At 38.7% G+C, this 20065-nt stretch overlaps 1 long non-coding RNA gene across 1 annotated transcript in view; it reads left to right on the forward strand.

Moving 5' to 3' along the window:
* Positions 1–953: 953 nt before the first annotated feature.
* Positions 954–20065, forward strand: part of LOC148820133 (uncharacterized) — a 52924-nt gene continuing 33812 nt past the window's right edge. Inside the window, exon 1 of the long non-coding RNA XR_016094206.1 lies at positions 954–1068. This is a non-coding gene — a long non-coding RNA (uncharacterized LOC148820133). The remainder of the gene's footprint in view (positions 1069–20065) is intronic.

Below are 20065 nucleotides of genomic sequence, written 5' to 3' on the forward strand. Positions count from 1 at the left end.
ATTGCTTTTGCGACAGAGCCTTGCAAAAATAATCGCCACCGTCAGTGCTGTTCCATGTTCCTGAAATATAAACCACGTATACAGATAATTTTAAAGTGCACCTTTTTAATCAAAACTTACTACACAAAATGAACGCTTTTTGTGATTAAATAAGGTGCATTTCAGCAATTGTTTCACATTGTGCACGGACATCCCGAGCTGCGTGCTTTCTGGCGCGGCTGCAGGATACCCTCTTATCTTTTAATCAATATACTGGATCAGTAGAGGGGTTGGCGTCTTTAACAGTAAGACCCACTAAAAATAGGAGATGAGAATGTCACACTGCTGATAATCTGAAACTGGGGTCATGGGCAGGGAATTTTCTTTTTCTGCTATGTGTGTTTAGAGACCCAGTAAAGTACATACATATGTTTGGGGGGACATGTGAGTATTGGAAACAACTACTGCACAATTTTTTTTCTTTCACACACGCACAAGGTTACTTTGAAACATACAGTACATCCGCTCTTCTCATCTGCCTCGAAAAAAAAAACTTGAATTTGCTGCCAACTAGAATTGCAAATGGACAAACAGCTAACAAAAGACGGGGAGGCGTACCCCGGTGGTCAGAAAGCTATCCGTGATGGAAGAGCTTTAATTCACCAGATGCAGACTGTTTCCGCTTTTAAGTGGTCTATTTTTGTACAGATAACTCTAGCACGTATTACAAAAAAGAATCCCACAGATAAGAGTGCCTTATACACTCCATGAAAGTATTTTGCCGTCTGCACGGGGGGACCCGGTGAGTTGGTTTCGGAGAATTAGCAGTCTACTACAATGACTAAAGTCAGCTATCGGGCAGTAGGACTGCTGTTCCACACGGTCTGTCAGAACTGACCAGTACTGTTTCTTGTCCTATTGGCTGTGAAGTAATGGAAGGGGGCGAGGCTACAGACTTGCCGAAACAAGTGTAAGGTCATGCAGGGTTAGCTGTGAAAAAATGTGCTTTCATGCGCTGGAGAAGGTTGATACTGTGGATCGTACGGACAAGCCTGTATGAACTTCCCTGAAATATTCGAAGGATCAAAGGTAGGACAACGGGGAGTCGTACTTTACGTTTTGGCGGCCGTTTTCTTTTGAAGGATTGCTTTGATTGTAACAAAAATTGATTGTAAAAAAATCCAGCGTCCGTGGTCCTAAACCTAAACCTGTAAGCGATTGGTGAGGAACCAACCCGTGTTGCTTCAGCGTGAGTCGATTTGAACAGTAGACCGTCTCTGAAGACTAAAGAGTTAAGTGCAGGGTAGTGTTTAGAGAGATGGCATTACGGTATTTATTGGAGGAGACAGGAAACGACATTGCGTTGGAATTATTAGGATTCTGGGAATTAAATCAGGTTGGCTTATGCTACTCTTGATTTTCATCGGAATGCAGTTACTCTCTGTCAAGTGTATCAATTTAAAACATTTTCAGAACATAAATTATAGCTCTTTACTCTTGACGACGTGTATATTTAACGCATTTTTTTATTTCAGGCGTTTTGGAACTACTGATAAAACACTATCAATGGCGTCCAGTTATTAATGTGATAACTTAATTTTCAATCTAGGTTTTGACTGTAGGGCGATGTGTTAGAAAGGGCACTCTGCTTTAATTTAATCTTGTAAAGATTATTTTATCTTGCAATCTTGTATGCATGTCACACTGCTCTCATTAAGGCACAGAGTTCTTCCCGAATAAATACATAATTTCAGTAAACAGCTGGAGAGCTTTCTGAGTTTGAATTGCATCGCTTTTAGAATGTTTTCCAAGGAGACTGAAGCCAAGTGTTTTGTGCGCATACTATCATTTTGTTGCACTCCATTAGCAGTACACTGAAGAACTATTCCCAGTCTTGGGAATCTTTTGTTTTGTTTTTCTTACTTAAAGTGTACTAAAATTAACGAATATGTTTAATAGTTTTTCACAAGTAACATCTCTATAACCATCTTACATGCAATAGAAGTAAGACTTACTGGTCTGTAATTACTGATTCGACTTATTACAATTTTTTGGGTGGGTGCTATAATAGCAATTGCCCTGTTAATGGGTATTACATCCGCCTTGAGTGACAGACAATTTGTTAACGGTCTATGAATGATATCTCTTGTTTTCTTTTGTATAATGAGCTTATTCAGTCTAGAGTTTTGTCTTCTAGTGCTTTTAGATGCTGTTACTGTTTCATTGTTCACCCTGAAGAGTGTTGTCAGATTCTTCTCAAGTGAAATATTAATCTTCTTTAGATATTAAAAATCTTCCCATTCTTATCTGTAATATCCTTTACTGTTATTTTGTTTTGAAACTTTTGATTTATTTTAGATTTCATTGTAATAATATTTTTTATTTGCATTTCTAATATCCTTTTTACAAATGCCTACAATTTTATTTTTCTTTTTTCTTCTTTTTTAGTCTTATTGGAAAGGACTTACTTTCTCCTTATATTTTTCTTAATTGATTTATTAAACCATGTGGACCACTGCTTAATGTACTGAATTTGTTACAAAACAGGGTTATTTCAGCACTAAGGCTGAGACATGAAGAGCAAAATGGGGGAGGTGTCTGATCACCTCTGAGCATAATGTCCAATGACTGGTTCCATGTTGATAAGGCTTTGTATTATTGACAGGGAGTGGGAAGATGTTAGAAGTGTAGTAGAAACATTAATAGGACAAGAGAATTACTAACTCTTGTTTAGGGAAAAGACATCTTTTCCTGACTTCTTTAACGGGAATTTGACAACTCGTTCTCCAGACTCACACTAGTGGAGCTCCTAATTGAGTTTTTAATTGAATTATTACATTATAACATATCGAGGTAGTTCAAGTAGGTGGCTGCGTTAGCATGCGTAGGCTGCAAAGGAACAAGTAAAAGTTTATTTCATGCTGAAAAGAGAAGAAGAGAAACGCAACGTTTCGGCTTTAGGGCCTTCTTTGGGTGTGGGGGTTTGGTTTCTTGTTTACTTACATTTTAGCATTGTCTTAAAATCTCTAACTTCTGAGTAGGTTATTGGCACCATTGGCACCTCAGAATGTAGCTAGAAAGAACAACAGGTGGCCTCCTGGAGACAGGAGTTGGGATATTCTAAAGTGTGAATTAATATGAAAAGAAAAACGTGTGGAATCCAAGTAGACAGGTGAGAGTTAATTCATTTCTCTAATTGAACAGGAGCTTTGTTTTCTTCAGCAGTAGACAATTTAATTATTTTCATTGTGGTGTTTTTTTTTCTCTTGTTGCTTTCTTTTTGTGCCTTGATTAGAATTTTGATCATTTGAATTAAAATTTGGTTTCTGGGTCGTAGAATAAGTCTGATCGTCTGACAGTGATGCATCTGAGCAGAGGTTTTGGGTGAATGACTTGGGTCCTTTCCTATATGTGGAGCTCTTTGGAACCTTTGCTATGAAAAGTGCAATGTGAATGAGAAAGAATTGTGAGAAGATGCAGGTGAGTCAGTGAATTCCATTTATGAGTCTACAGTGACACCTGATGGCCATTTGCAGGAGAGCAGGCTAGCAGCCTGATGTTTCCTGGCTGACAAATGTCACTAAGTTTTCTGAACAAGTATGTTTGCATTGCCTAGCCAACACATAGTTTCTTCCAACTTGACTCAAATAGATATTTGCTGCTTGACAAGTGCTTGCATGGAAAATGACTGAAAAAATAATAAATGCACTGCAGTAATATGACTGTGATGGGCTGGCGTCCCATCCTGGTGTATCCTCCCTTGTGCAGGATAGGCTCTGGCTGCCCCATGACCCTGTATTGGATAAAGCAGATAAAAAAATGCATGGATTACAGTACTAGGATCAGTTCCTGTACTATATATTCATATATTAATCTAAGAATTGAGATGAAAAAACATATCAATTAAACCTTTCTGTTTAAATATAAGGATTTCAGGGTGGAGCTTTCTCTCAAAGTTTTGTTGTGGACATCCTCCTCACCTGACATGAGAACCATTGAAATTCATGGAATGAGTTGGGACAGCATGTGGTGTCTAGGGCTCAGAGATCAGCCAACCGGCACATGCTTGTACAGGCTCTGCAAGAGGAATGGGACCTAGACCCACAAGACATGATTTGCAACCTAGTGCAAGGCATGCATCACTTACAGTATGTGCAGCTTGTATTTCTTCCAGCAGTTCTACAGGCTGACAGTGTCTTTCACAGTAGACCTGCTGACCCGTTCTGTTGATGTCAAACGTTGATCAGCATGATGAATTTACCTGTGTCATGTCTGTTCAATAGAATGTCATTGCATATGCTACAGAAGGATTATTTTTCATAATGACTTTGTGAATGTGTTGGAGCCATAAATGATACATTTCTTTTGATAATCTTTTGAGAGACATTATTAATAAGAAGGGAGGAAAAGGGTACAGCCTACTTTGAAATATTTTGTCTAGCAGTGCTGCAGCTGTCCTACAGCAAATAAATAATTTTTAAAAACATTCATGCAAGGCTCATAAAGCACAATTTCAGTTGTGATCTCTGAAGTCTTTAAAATTTGTATTTTGCAGGGAAAAAAATGTGATAAAACAGCTCCATTCCCCTAATCTGTCGCTACATTCTCATTTAAGTGGGAAAAGTAAGCCACTGCAAAAATTGCATGGAAAATCTCGAGCATAGCAGTACTCACACTTAAAGTGTCAGGTACTGTCTTGCTTGCAAATTTAAATACCGAGTACAAATGAAGAAACAATTATGAATTTTGAATCTTTCACATATAACACCTTTCTTCCCCTGAAATGAAATCAATATTTTTGAATAAAGTCCAAAAATCATTGTCAATTTTCTTATCAGCTCTTATTTTGCATCACGTACAGCTCGTATAGGGAGAATTGAGGATTTAGGAGAACGTGCATCGAGGACTGAAATCGGACTGTTTCCTCAGATAAATGAGTCGAGGGTGTGGAACAAGCTGCCCCGCGATGTTTCTGCCGATTCAGGTGAAGAACCAGGTGGATGATAACCATGGATCAATAGGCTTCTAGTAATCGTATGAAAAAGACGGGCAGAATGGTTTTGTCGAGTACTTAACAACTTCTCATCATGTACTGTAAGGATGAATATCTGCTCCCTGGAAAGAAGTACTTCTAGCGCCACCTCGTGGACATTATCAATACACTTTTCACATATCGGGTGGTTTTATCGTATAGTCTCTGTTTTCAAAAAGTACAGTAAACCCACGGTTTAACGGGCTAATAATGGAGTATAGGTGTCCGTTATTGCCGAATGTCTGTTAAATCACGAATGACGTTTTTTCTCATTCCCAAAAACACTATTAAATGAGACAAATATACATATGCTTTCTGGATCTTTTGACTTTTTAAAACTTATTTTACCAATTGCAATCAAAACAACCAACTAGTTATTGTACTTTTTTTTTTAAAAAAAAGCGACATGAAGCAAAAAATGAAATAACACCTATCATAAGCATTTGACCTACTCCTACAAGGCACCATTGATATTTTTGATATTCCTGTGTCTTTTTATTGCACCAGCCAACTTATCAGAACTAAATAATAATAGCTTACACTAATATATGGCGCTTTAATAGACACTCCACTAAAAGCGCTTTACAGGTAATGGGGACTCTTTTCCTCCACCACCAATGTGCAGCCCCACCTGGATGATGCGACGGCAACCATAGTGCACCAGAACGCTCACCACACACCAGCTATTATTAGTGGGGAGGAGAACAGAGTAATGAAGCCAATTCATAGATGGGGATTATTAGGAGAACATGATTGATAAGGGCCAATGGAAAATTTGGCCAGGACACTGGGGTTACACCCCTACTCTTTTCGAGAACTGCCCTGGGATTTTTAATGACCACAGAGAGTCAGGACCTCGGTTTTATGTCTCATCCGAAGGACGGTGCCATTTTACAGTATAGTGTCCCCATCACTATGCTGGGGCTTTAGGACCCACACAGACCACAGGGTGAGCGCCCCCTGCTGGCCCCACTAACACCCCTTCCAGCAACAACCTTAGTTTTTCCCAGGAGGTCTCCCATCCAGGTACTGACCAGGCTAACTAAATCATTACTAGTTCTTTGTTCTCCAAATATAGATGCCTGCCAGACAAAATAGTTTTGTAAAACTCTAAACATTCTCTTTAAAAATTTTTCTCCATGGGGATGTGACTCTTGGGAGTTTTTTTTTACAGTTTACAATATGTTCCACTTTTCTAGGACTCGCAGTTTAAAAGAATCTCCTGGATAAAGAGAAGAAGGTATCGCTGAATTCTGTTGTAATAGTGTCGGAAGACAAGAGTGTGCTGTCTCAGATGGTGAACCCCTACCTACAGTGTAAGACTCTGATTGTAAAGGTTACCCAATTGGCAAGATAAGTATGGGTAGCATATATAGTAAGCAAGACTACTGCACACAGTACAGTACAGAGCATTCAATAATTTAGAAAATGGGAGGAGAGCATTATGCAAGAAATTTCCTCTACAGTAGAAGCTCAATTTTTGTCTCTGCTGGAAGGATAACGTCTTCTATTTTACAAAAAGCATTCACACTGCAGTCACACTATAGTCCACCTAACCACTCATGTACTTCCTCAATTGGGAATCACAGTCAAGACATTTAAAAGCAAGAGCAGAAGACACTTCTTTAACCAAAGGGTTGTGGAGGTATGGAACAAGCTATCCAGACCTGTAATTGTGAAGCCGATACTTTAGCTTCATTAAAAAAAATGCTAGATGATTTTTGGATCATTGAACTGCTAACTACTAACTACTAATGTTCAGATTATACACTACTGTATATCCATTCACCCTCCCATCTTAAAACTAAAGAGTGTGAATTCTCTCCTGTTTTGTAAACTATAAAAATGTGTATGTTTATATATGGTACACACCAACACTCATACATGTATAAAATATATATAAGACAGATAAAAGATCGTGTTTACTTTACAACAAATTATGAATCCAAAAAAATGTATGATCAAAAGCAATCCCCAGTCACTTATTCCCCCTTAAAAAAACTACACTACAGAAAATAAAGGCTAAAACACTAAACCGAACAATTTTCCTGAGATACTAAAATGTCTAATACTAACACTGTTTATAAATAATAACCTTCCAAAAACAAGGGTGTAGACTCATTGTCCAATAACAATCTTTTTGTTTGGGTATTTTTGTTATTTGTTATTTGTGTGAATGGATATTGTCCATTTTAACAAAATCAAAAACAGTAATGCAGCCAGTGGTGAGCACAGCATGAAAACCTCATAAGATGTAAACATAGATCTAAAGTATTACTTGTGTTTTGAGATACTTTTCATAATTGTGTTTGTTGACACAGATTGTTAAATGTTTTAACAGCCATATTTGTACATTTAAAACAATATAAACCCACCAGTGTCATTTTGATCAGTCATGAGGATTTAGATGGTTTAAGGGTTAAAAGTTGTCATTATGAGAATCTTTGTCTCCCTCAATGGATGGTCATTCAGGTCCAGAAATCACAGTCTAACAGTTTCATGGGCAAATATTTATGGATGTTGTTATTAATATTAAAGGGAGTAAGGTTACTGGGTGATTGATATTAGATGGAATGACCCTATAGGGAATGAATTGGAACCACCAATTCAAAAAATGAACAAAACAACATCTGCACTGACAGATAGAAGTGCCGGACAATACTGGCTTTTCATTTGTGAGGCTACTGGAAAGGTACTGGAAGCACGCTGGATTTTCTTTTGTTTAAAACTAAGCTTCAGCAGTTACTCAATTATTTACATTTCTAACCTGTTTTTCTGTGTGTGGGCAGCATGTTGGCAGAGCAGATAGTGTTGCTATCTTTCGGCTCTTGGATCCTGATTCTGTATTGGGGCACCTTTTGTGTGGTGTTCGCATGGTCTCCACATGTTCATGTGGGTTTCCTCCAGGTGCTCTGGTGTCCTTCCACCTTCCAAAGACTCTAAAGTCTCTAGCGTACCCCTGTGAGCTTGTGTGTGCACTCAGCAAAGGACTGGTGTTCTACCCACTGAGTATGGTTCTGGATTTCCACAGCCCATTTCTTTATAAAATAGCTGGATGGATGGTCTAAGTTGATATAGCCTAAGAAGCTCAAAGGAAAGGTTGAAGAGTCACATCTTTTACACTAGGTGGCGCTTGATGCTCACGCAGAAACAATTTTAAAATGGCTCTAATTTTCTTTTCTGCAAGTTTTATTGCACTTGTTCCAAAGCCATGTAACAGCTGGCTGTGCTTTTGATACATCATATTACCTAACAGTGTATTCGCAAAACTAGCCCACTGAAGAACGACTCATTTTGGCAGAGCAATTCAGTCCCATCCCCCTGAGTGTAGTTGTATGTGTTGAGAAGTCTGTCCTGGCACTGATAATGATGGTAAAACTTTTGAGTGCTTTTCAAGGAACACTGTACAATAACACACATATAATGACAACACAACCACAAAGCTCAGAAAGCTGATTTAGTGAAACCTGGAGTAAAACGAAATGAGGCATAAAAAGCTTTAGTGGAAAAAAGCACATCTTGAGTGTGGACAGACCCAGAGCCTCTAATGGCCTTGGGCATATGATACAATATATAAAATGGCGCTACATCCAATAAAGCTCCATCACCCATAGAGTCTGGTCTGTGGCAGAGTCAGAATCCCTGAATCAGTTGATCTCAGAGGAAGATATTGACAGATACAGCATGATGTACATTTTCTGGAGCCAGAGAGGTGCCTTTACATGGTATACTTAGGGGGAATTAGTTAGGTTATATACAAAAGACGACCATTGTTTACGTGTTTGATCCATTTCAGGGTTTATGTGCTACAAGCTGCAGATGTTTGTCTTTTAAAATGTAATAGATACTGACCCGAAGGAACTACCCTGAAATGCCAAATACATAGTGGTGTCGCATCTAAGAGCCTGCAGCAGATAAAACCTGACATGAAGATCAGTGGCACGGAAGATTGTCCATTTCTCATAATGTTCTTCTGACCATGAAAGCTTGACACAGTTCTAGGATATGTCATGAAAAGTATCGTTTTTAAATGAAGAAATTTTGTTTGATGTATAGAATGAAGATGTTAGCCAGTCCCCCTTTAGTATGTTGTGTAATGAGCAATTTTTGCACAACGTTTGCAAAAAGTATACTGTGACCCTGTAAGGAAGAATAATTAGACTAACTACTGGCCTAAAAGGCATGCTAAACACAGGAAGTTGAGAAGAAACTAATCTCTTCATTCTCTTACAGAGGGCAGAAAGATGTTTCTGGGTTATTTGTATGGACTAGAAGAACCAAACACGCAAATGGAAATTCTGAGAGAGTTTATGTAAGACAGAGAAAAGGAAACACTTCTTTGCACAAAGGCTGGTTGGTGTTGGAACAGCTGCTCAGCCATGTCCTTGCAGCTGATTGCCTGGGTTTTAATGGTGCCACTGAAACGCCACCTTCACAGAGCAATTCTTGTTTGAAGCCTTTATGTTCTGAACTTTAACCGCTCTTAAGTGGGCTGATAAAATTTAGCTTCATAACACGTCGGGGACATCACACCGTTCTGTAATATCGCTGTTGTTGATTCTTCTGCCAAGGTATCTGCCCACAGGTTTGATGGACCAGTTGCAGGGATGACTCATTGGGGACATGTCTTTCTAATGAATTTTGCTGTTCCTTTTATGTCTTCAAAGACCGTTCACTCCTACTCATTCAGAGTAAAAACAGGACTCCACGATTCCACTTTAAACACATTCTGACGAGGAGCTGTGAAAGTGAAACAACTTTTCTCAACACCCTGCTTAATTTTACCAACATTTTTTTTGTTCTTTAGTCAGCTATTTTGACAGTTGTTCAAGTGTTTATGTGTAAATGATAGAGGCGCTTGAATTTAAATATATTTTTTGCATTTAAAATTATTGTATTTAGCAATGAAGAGGAAAAAGGGCCTATTTTAAGTTTTGAATCATCCTATATAAACGTGAAAACCTAAATTTCATGTAATGTGGTCTTAATTCTTCATCTCTGTTCTGTATCCCAAGTTTAAGCAAACATTAGAAGCTGAGCATCGACAAGACCACTAAGACAATTTTGAGCTAATGTGTATTTTGCTCCCCCTGTACTTACGGCAGGGTATTCTCAAGCCCTCTACTTGATCATCACTTATCTCATATTCAATTTATGCTGAGGATGCTGACATCAGTTTTGGACAGTTTGTTTTCTTCCTTACATTTTTCTATTATCTATTATTCCACAGTATCAGGTTTTGTGAACCCCCTCTGGGGTCTTGCATACTAAATGCTTGATTTGTATGATCTTGCCATGTGAGGTTTCCTCCCCATGACCTGTAGTATTCACCACATATTTTAATCTCCACAATGCTAATACTGCCTGTACTTATGCAAGTCTTTAGATAGTGTGGCACTGGTCGCCTGATGTGTTTCTGATAGCCAATGAGATTTTAGTATGTCTACCTGATACTATATTAGGTAACATTTAGTTTTTACACTAAAGCTATTACTCTGTTACGTATAACTTGCATTTTATATTCACATTTTCCTTTGTTTTCATAATTATTTTCTGTCCTATAATGAGATGTATTAAAATGCAACAAATTATATTGGTTCTTGTACTCATTTGTTCTGTTTTTATTGTCTTGTAGTATACACTTACAGTTTAATCTACAGTATAATAACTCATTCTTTCACTTAATGATCGTGTTAAAAACATGCTCTTCGCATCGTAATTGGAATTACAGTAGCTTTTAAAATTCAAGTCAGATTCAGATGACAGAAAACTTCTAAGATACAAAGTTTGCTTGTAGCCTCAGTCACTTTGCCCTACTGACGGCATTTTCAATTTCAATACATGTAAAACACATACTTAGCAGCACAAACATAATACAGAAAGTAATTAAACCATGACTGAAATATACTAACTACAGTCACTTGTGCATGGGAATTTTAAGATTTTGAGAGAAATGGAATTCCTCCTTTGAGACCATGCAATGTAAGATCATTTTAATCAATGTGATAGTATATCTGGTTATAGCAGCATTGAACATTAAATGTTAAGTCATTTATATGCTGGAAGAATTTATAGTCATTTACCTTTTTTGTTTGTTTGTTACGACACTAATCTGTTGCATGGGGATCCCTTTCAGTTTACCTGTCCTTGTTCAAATCATGGAGCCAGTGTTGGCACAGTGCAGCCTTTCTGTGGGGAGTGTTGTCCATTCTGAAATGTGAGAACTGCATGATGCTGTCTGCCAGCTGGGCACAGACTGCACACTGTTTTGTACAGGTATCCACAGAGGCCTGTCCTGTGACCAATCACAAGGTTCTGCAGCTTTATTATTTTAGTGATTGGTCCAATGTGAAAACTCTCTTCAGAGTAACACTGTTATCAAGTCTCCAAGATCCTTACGGATTGTCTGAAAAGTGACTGTTACTGAATTAATAACTCTTTTTCATAATATTACAACAAATGCTACAGTAAGCCTTCAAGTACAGCAGTACTTCTCATTCAGCAAACTAGGTGAGCTATGTAAAAGGTTCCAGACAGCTTCTGTCAGGTGGCCAGTCTTTGGTTGCTGAGCAACAGGAGGTGCATCTGTAGAGGTTAAGGTGACCAATCTCCATCTCATTGAGTTCCAGTGTGAGCCCTGAGGCAGCACGTTTATTACAGTAACCGACAGTCATGTAGCTCCTTGTTGCTGGGACACAGCACTAGGTTGTTAGTTCAGGCCTTCTCAGCCCAGTATGTTCCGCTCAGTCAGGTGGTCGAGTTGTGGTCATAAAAGACAGCCTTTATATCTAATTTTCAAATACAAAAATTTGATTTGTATTCAAGAAAGCATCTCAGAAATAAGGCAGAGGCTGCTCTTTTTTAAAAAAATCATTAAATCCATTCATGTATCAATCACTTTCTTTTATATAACATCTTCTGTTGGGGTGTGCCATTGCTAAGTGCTTTACATAGTCGGGTATCAGTGGGACCGAAGAGAATTAGTTATGTAATGTTCTTTCTGTGTTATTCTGTACTGAGAATCATGAGAGATCGGCCCCTTCATCTGTAATGGCCAGACTGCCTTTTCACCCACATGCTGTATTCTTTAAACCCTTTAACTACATGCGGAGGAAGGTAAGGGTTGCGCTACTGCTTATATCTATACCGCGGAAGATGCATTCTCAAAAAGAGTCTGTTTATCAAGAAGACAGGGTAAAGAGTTTAAAATTTTCCCATGAGAAACCTTCCAGTGTGTGGTGATGAGCGGAATTTGTGGTTAACACTTGTGCTGTGGTGGTGGGGAGAGAGCTGAGTGTGGTTGCCTGTTATAGTGCAGTCAACATGTAGCTCTCTGACATGACTGGTCACATGATCAAAGCAGGAAATCCAGGGAACCAAGTTAGACAGGTCACAGATAGGTCACAGAGATAGCAGTTGGGTCAAAAGGTCTTACAAGTAGCCACCTTAAATTTAAGTGATACACAGTCTGTCTAACAGAATTCTCTCTATAAATATAAATGAAGTTCAGCATTTTTCCCCTTTTTCCTCTTATTCTATCACCAGAAGCTTTTATAGAATCTGCTGGAACATTTTCTTTTTCTCTAATGTTAGTCATCATCTCAACAAACGTGTAAAGACATAACTTGCAAATGTTTAATTTTTTTCAATATGTCAGTAAAATAAATCCTCGGTCTTGTGTGGTCCAAGTGTAACAAAGTGTTAAGATAAATTAATAGATAAACTAGACCTGTACAGGTCTTCTTTGTAGTCTTGAGCAATAGGCAAACCAGTAACACAACTGTTGTTTTCCAAACATTGACGTCCTATTTGTTTAAGTGATGCTTTAAGTGCTTTTTGCTACAATTAATAGGCTAGGTTTCTCATTATTTGCAGAGGCTAGATGTATGGTTGGTACAAATGTGTTCATTGAATATTTCCTACCATGAACACGGTGTTCTGAGGTTCTCATATGTTGGCTACTATATTCAAAGGTGAGAGAACATTGAGTAATTTTAAAAAGCATTGTTATAGATACTTTAATAGGGCTTTTCATGACACTGACCTGGCTTCTAGTTTACAGAAAATGTTGTAATAGAAGATTCAAAATAAGAAGCTGTGAAAAGGGCTTTTTTTTCATGTGAAGTGCTGATGGAAAAAGATAAGCGTGCATTCTTTGTTTTGGACTGAAACCACAGATTGCTTGGTGGTGTGTCTACAAGACTTCTGACAATGCTTTCTAGTGTGTCTTGCTTTATGTGTGCTCTTGATTTCAAACACTACACCTTTACTTGCCACAATGACATTTACCATTGCTCAGTGCAAAAGTAAACCAGTTGGCTGTGCTTTTTTATATACTGAAATATTTAGTTTCTGTTTTCATCTCATGTCTTATTCTGCTCTTTCTTTCTAACAATAGTTGAACTGTATATCTACCCAATGTCCAATTTGGAATTAACAGTTGTTTTAAGACTTGACTCACCTGCTGAGACTCAAACACTCAGGAGTCAATGGGACATGCTCTTCCAATATGTTGCTTTAAAATCATGCAAACTCCACAGTGCCCGATGGGTCAGGTGGCACTGATTAGTTCACATCTCTTGCTGAGGTCACTTCAGGATCTGCTGTTTGCCAGAAGTTGTGAGAGCATTGGTGGACTAATGCCAAGTTACCCCAGCAGCTCTCTTCTAGTTGTGCCCCACCCCTTGGAGAATCTTGGTATCTCTAGCTGGTTGTAGTTGGCTAGTGACTTGACCGAGGCTGGAGAATGTGATCTCTAGCTGGATTAATCTGATCACTAAGTGACTGTCTTTACTGGTTGAGCCCTGGTGTCTTTAATTGTTTAAACACTCAAGGGGCAGATTATGGCCTTGTTCATATTATGGATGCTCTTAGCATTGCCCTGATTTTTTTGCGTTACATTGCCTGAATTGCAATGTACAGGTTGGACAGAATGATTGTGGTTTTTCATCCTAGATGGCACTGAATTGGGCTCCCATGGAATCAGAGTAATCGCTGGTGCTCTTATTTGGGGTAGCATAATTTTGCATTGTGTACGAATTAGAAGCCGTTATTTCCAAAATGCACTGGTCTGTAACGTGGTATTTTCACATCATGTCTCAGCACCTCTGTTTTGCTTTCACACACAAGAGGATGTGATACCTGTCTGGAGACAGTACTTCATCCCTATTTGAAATTGAAATGTTTTCGTTTCATACCTCGGCAGCGGAAGAGACCCTTCCTGCACCTGCAAGAGCAGGCTTTCCCAGGGATGATGTACCATGCTTTGTATAGTCATAGTAGCTATTGTGTTTAAAGTAGAACACTCTTGAATTCCAAACAGTGATGAGCAGGAACAGTAAGTGGCTTTCACTCACAAAGGTTCAGACAATTTGAACAATCTGTTGGTGTGATCTTTTCTGCATACAGGGCATTCGTTTTTGCAGCCACATGAAGACTTATGTTGAAACGTGCAAAGCAGGTTTTATTCACATATTTGTGCAATTCATGTGTGTTGTTCTCGACAAGATGCAGTGTTTCTGATTGGCTTATTACAATGAATTACCGTTGCTATGGGAATTATTTTGTAGTTATTCCCCAAAAATAATAGCTCTTCAAATTATGTAGTTTTGCTTGACTTGGGCACGGCCATTAGTTAGCTTTGTCTGCTTATCTTCAGCTTCAGCTTCTCTGTTGCTTAGAATGTCCCCAACAATAACCACCCCATCTTCTGTGCTACAGTTACATTACAGGGGTATGTATAATGTATAGTTTCCGATACCTTACGTTAGCTCCAATAGCGTTAATAATTCTTGTCAGGACAGACTGACCAGTTCCTCCTTGTTCTAAATAGATTATTTTACAGAATGGGGTGAAGATACAGGTTAACTTCCTTTCTTCTGCACTGGTACTAAGCATGCCAAAGCTGTGTGTGGAGTTACTCAACAATGTAGACTGGAGCTGCTCTAAGTGGCTTAGCAGTTACAGGTCGGTGTCAGTCCATGCAGCCCTGCAATTTCTAAACAAGTAACAACATGCATCCAGACGTAATCCTATGTGGAGTACTTATACCTACTGTAGGATAACACTCAAAACAGGCTTTTGTGAATTGCACCTCATCTAAAACAGTATGCACCTGCATTGTGAAATTCCTGCTTTCTAACTTCTGAGTGCTTCGGCATCCTTTCATTCATAAGTTTCCAACACGGGATTGACATTTTTCCATTTACCATAGACCACTGGAATGTAAATGTGTTGGGAACATCTATGAGACATCAAGGATCCATTGAGAATATTTGTTGGCTTTAGGCCACAGAATATTCTGTTCTTGAGAAAAAGCATTTGTTTACAGATATAAACAAACAACTGAACCTCCCAACGTGAATCATAAATATACTGGAGATGATGTCCAAAATGGGAATTAAACCAGACACTTTGATCCGAAAACATTTTTTTTCTTTTTGAATTATGTTAGTGGTTTATGGTTGAGAAAAAATCTCATGAATCTGCTGAAAGGTTATACCAGAGTCGTCACTGCAAATAGATCCCTGTTAATATTAATTCAATGATTTGTTTCACAGTTTGAACAGTTTGAATCAGTAATGACATCATTAAAATCCTATTGGATTACTCACACTAAAGATGATGCATTATCTGTTCAGAGATAAGTACCCATTGAGTTCAGTGACCTTTTTCAAACTACTTGCTGATGAGGCATAATCGCGCTTTCTTGTTGAGTAAAGCCATCATTACTGCAGTATATTGTCACGTGGCATTTTACAGAGCGGGGTTCATAATAAAAAGTTAACAAGGCTCCCCACTGGGCTCCACAGTCACTCTATCAATGTTTAACATATTTCTATTATGGCTGTTTAATTGAAGAGTGATTGGGAAGAGGAGCAACATTTTAGGAGACATTATAAGCTAATGTAGGGGAAAGGTGATATTTCTCCTAAATCTGTTGGCGCAAGTTTGATACATCTTATTGAATATTTCACATGGGTATGAAAAAGAGAGCCAATGTGTCTGAGGGTGAATTGGGCAAAATAAAAGACATGTCCTCCCCAACACTCTTTATCCATTCTCTAATATCTCCAAGAGATAAGGAACCTGGTGAGGGAATTTCTTTATTGCCTAATTTAACCACAAGCATGCCTTACTCACTAAATACTTGGCCAAATTCTGCACCAAAGTGGGAGCACTATAGATAGAATCTCACGGCTATTCAAAAGGTTGTTTTGCTATTTTTCATCCATGCTTCTGCTTTGCACTGACCAGACGATTTCACTTCTCCTTTCCCAGTGCTGCTTTGTCTCACCTGACTTTTATATGTCTTTATAGGCTATCTTGTATCATGCGATTTGCTTCAATGCTCTACAGAGCACATTTACAGCACTCTACAGATGCCATGAGTGTCATTTTTAGGTGATGCAAGATAGCAGAACTGCAAACCTCATCATGCACGATGCTTTGAGCTCAGCCAGCTCGCAGAAAGAGAGCAGCACAGGTCAGTATGTAGGAGTGGCGCTAACACAGAGCAGCCTGGTGACATCATTAAGCTGCATTAATAGCTAGCTGAGCTGGACAAAGCATATGAATGTCCCCGCTCCTCATTACTCTGATTACCGGGACGATAACATGAAGCATGAAGATGAAAGCTGACATTAAAACTCATTAATGGGAATTCAAAAATAGCACTAACGCAACGAGAAAGACAGAAACGGCCTTGCAACTTTTCCTAGATGTCAAAGTGTTTTCTCGAAAGCATGCAGATTTAACTCTTTAACTTGGTCTACTGCAGCATTCCTGGTGAAAGTGGTTTGGGTTTATAAGATAACATAGTGGACCAGGAGCTGGGGATTGCACTGCAGTCAGGCAGTTTGTTCCCTGTGTCTAGGGGTATTGGGTTTCAGCCATTCAATCTGAATTTATTCATTTGTTCTCATGTAGAGTTAACAGAGGTAAAAATCCTGACATTTCCCCTTTGAAACAAAAACAGGCTTTAGCATGAATCTGTAGCACTGATAACAGCTGCAGACACAAGGGGAGTGGGCAGGAGTTGGTTTTCTTGAGCTTTTGTATTGAACACATCTCAATACATTCCAGTAATTCTACCTTGCATTTATAGAAATGCTTTTCATTATCATGTTTTAATAACAGCTGCATCTACTAAATAAATGTGCCTGAAAGTGCTCCCTGATTCATTTGGGCCTGTTTTTCATAGTCTTAACCATGTGAAACCATCTGTCCATCTGTCCATCTGTCCATCTGTCCATCTGTTATTACAAAGCTGCATATTCCTGCTAAGGGTCTGAGCAACATGCAGCCCATCCCAGAAGCACAAAGCAATAGGATGATCTGCTCAGAGAGTTTTGTGAAATACAAATCTATGTGAGCAAATAGACAACTACATCAGCTTTAGCACCTGAACTGAGTTTATGAGTTGCCTGTCAATAGGATTCCGTCTTGAACAGTTTTGTGTTCCTTGACAGGGTAAAGACTTTGGAGAGGGCGACTCCATGCCAAAGGCTCCACTAGGCATAGGCATCGTCTTTGTGGTCTCGGGCACCAGCAGTGAGACAGATTCATACCAGAACTTCTCGCACTGTGTGGATCTGTGTGTGTGCTTGGCGTGGCCAGAATATTGTGAAGACGGTGAGTGAAGCCGTGTTTAATATTACATTCTGCAGCTATGAAAACATTGGACTGAATGAGTCCTTGCTGCAAAGGAAGTAGAACAAGCCTACCACCCATTCCTCCCATTTACTGGTCTTGTTTTTTTGTGCAAAATGTTGGACTTCACAGAAACAAAGACAATCCTTTGTAGCTGGAAAAAGAACGGCAGTTTAAACAGGTTCACTTTATAATCTTTTTGAGTAAGGAAGGAAACTACACAAAGAGTCAACCTTAGTTTATTTGCATTGAAATACATTACCTCTGTACTAATGAAGACTGTATCTTGTATTATGATTTGGAGAGATCAGAAATATTGGTAATTGTGTGTGCCTACTGTAAATAATACCCTACTGAAACATAAGGAGATAAGGAATAGAGTTATGAGCAGTTTTTTTCTCATTTGCAGTAATTTTTCATTTTTATTTAATGCATGGTGGAATGTAGATTTATTTGTTTAAACTTGACGTCTACTTGTTGCTTCTAACGTGGTCTGAAATCTCACAATTCACAAAGAAAACATGACAAATCTCTAAACAAAACTACCAAAACTCACATCTTAACATTAAAACAAGTAGACAGTAGAAAATCAAACATGCACTAGGGATGAATACTGAGGAACTTGTTACTTATTAATACTTAAACGAGGGAAAAAGGAGAACTACAAATAATCTTTTTTGGCTACACTAATAGTACAGCAAGAAAAGATTAGTGTCTAGAAAAGTCTTTAGCATATGGAGTAGAATGAAAGAATTAAATTGTGATACTGAGTAGTTTTTGTGAACCATGTGAAATACTGATAAATATAATTATATTTTCTCTGAGAAACTTATTTACATGGCAGGAAGAGCTTCTTCCATGGTATTTAATTTAGACCCTTTTTCCTCTCAGGGAATGTTTTCTCTTTGTTTCAAGTAGAAGTTAACGTGACTCTAGTTGACTTCCCTTTGAAAAGTCTTAAAGTCATCAAGACATTTTGCATAGACAAAGTATTAAGAAAAAGCCCTGCAGAGGCACTCTCCATTAAAGCCACTAGAGAATTGCTGTTTGGGAAACCATCTGCTTGCAACGGAGGAAATGCGTAAAAGCGAAAAATAATAAATACGGAAAAAAAACAAACAAAGCTTTGGTCGGCAGAGAGCCAGGAGCGTCCATTGAATAAATTCCTGGCTGCGAGCTATTTTGTGTGAATCAGAATAGGAAACCTTTAGGATGATTGGTGCTTTGGGCTGCAGGGACAAACCTCTAATTGCTGGTCCTTCAAGGATACTGCAGCTCTATCCTGCAAAGGTTCACATGAGGATAAGGGTCTTTGTCTGGGGTTCCCACCCAGTTTTTGCATGGCTGTTTCACTGTTGGTATGGCTGTAGGTGTCTAAGCGTGATATTTCTTGCCCACTGGACACATTTACCCAAGAGAGCTGCTTCTGTCCTTCAATATGTGGTTCCTCTATCTTGGGACAAAAGAGCACAAAGGTATTGCTTTGGTATTTGAAGACCAAACTGCCAGGAAGATTGCTCTTCATCCATCGCATCTCAGTGCATGCCCTCTAATACATCATAGCTAGGAGGAGGAAGGCTATTGACTTTTGTGAATGAGAATATCTGATGTTCTGATGGGTTACTTAGATCTGTACATTAAACATTCCCCTTATTATCCGTATTGCAGAACAGGGATTTGTTCCTGCATAGGTCTGTCTTTAGTCTCACATTATTGCACAGTGAATTCAAGGCCCTTGTGTATCACATGGACCTCTTTTTCCATCACCAATGTACACAAAACAGAGAAGTGCATGTGAGTTAGAAACTGTGCGTGGTTACTTTATCCACCTTTGTACAGCAAAAATCTGAAGGTACTCTCTTTTTATAGTCTTTTATATCAACAAAAAGTTTAAGCTGTGTGAATGTAACTAGATACACTAAGCATAAACCAGCTTCTATGTGGAAACTCGGAACTGTAGTTTAGGTCAGGGATTTCGGCAATATTGGGGGCTCTTTTAAGTCTTTGTGCTACACAACATGGGTTTCAAACACAATATTTTCTTTTCCTTTCTTTCCCCATTTTCTTTGAGATACGGTACATTTTGTTCTCAATTTAAGTTATATCATTTTGGTACCTCCATAGTCTGTAGCTTGCATGTAGCCTCCAGCTGCTAACTTGTGGGGGGTGCTGCCCTTCTATAGTGATGTGGGTGCTTGTGCTCCTGAAGATCTGTGTTCAGTCTCTGACCCTCAATGCATTACAGTATTCTCGGTAGCAAACATGTTTGTTAAAAACCACTTGAAGAGATGGAGTGTGGGCTTGTTTACCTATCAATTTGGGAACAAAATAGGAGAAAAAAAAACAAGGAGTTACAAAGAAAGCAACTCCTCACAAATCCCTGGATCATGGACCTCAGCCAAG

The sequence above is a fragment of the Atractosteus spatula genome, chromosome 15 (genome assembly GCF_055471065.1).
Source record: "Atractosteus spatula isolate fAtrSpa1 chromosome 15, fAtrSpa1.hap1, whole genome shotgun sequence".
Classification (NCBI taxonomy): Eukaryota; Metazoa; Chordata; class Actinopteri; order Semionotiformes; family Lepisosteidae; genus Atractosteus; species Atractosteus spatula.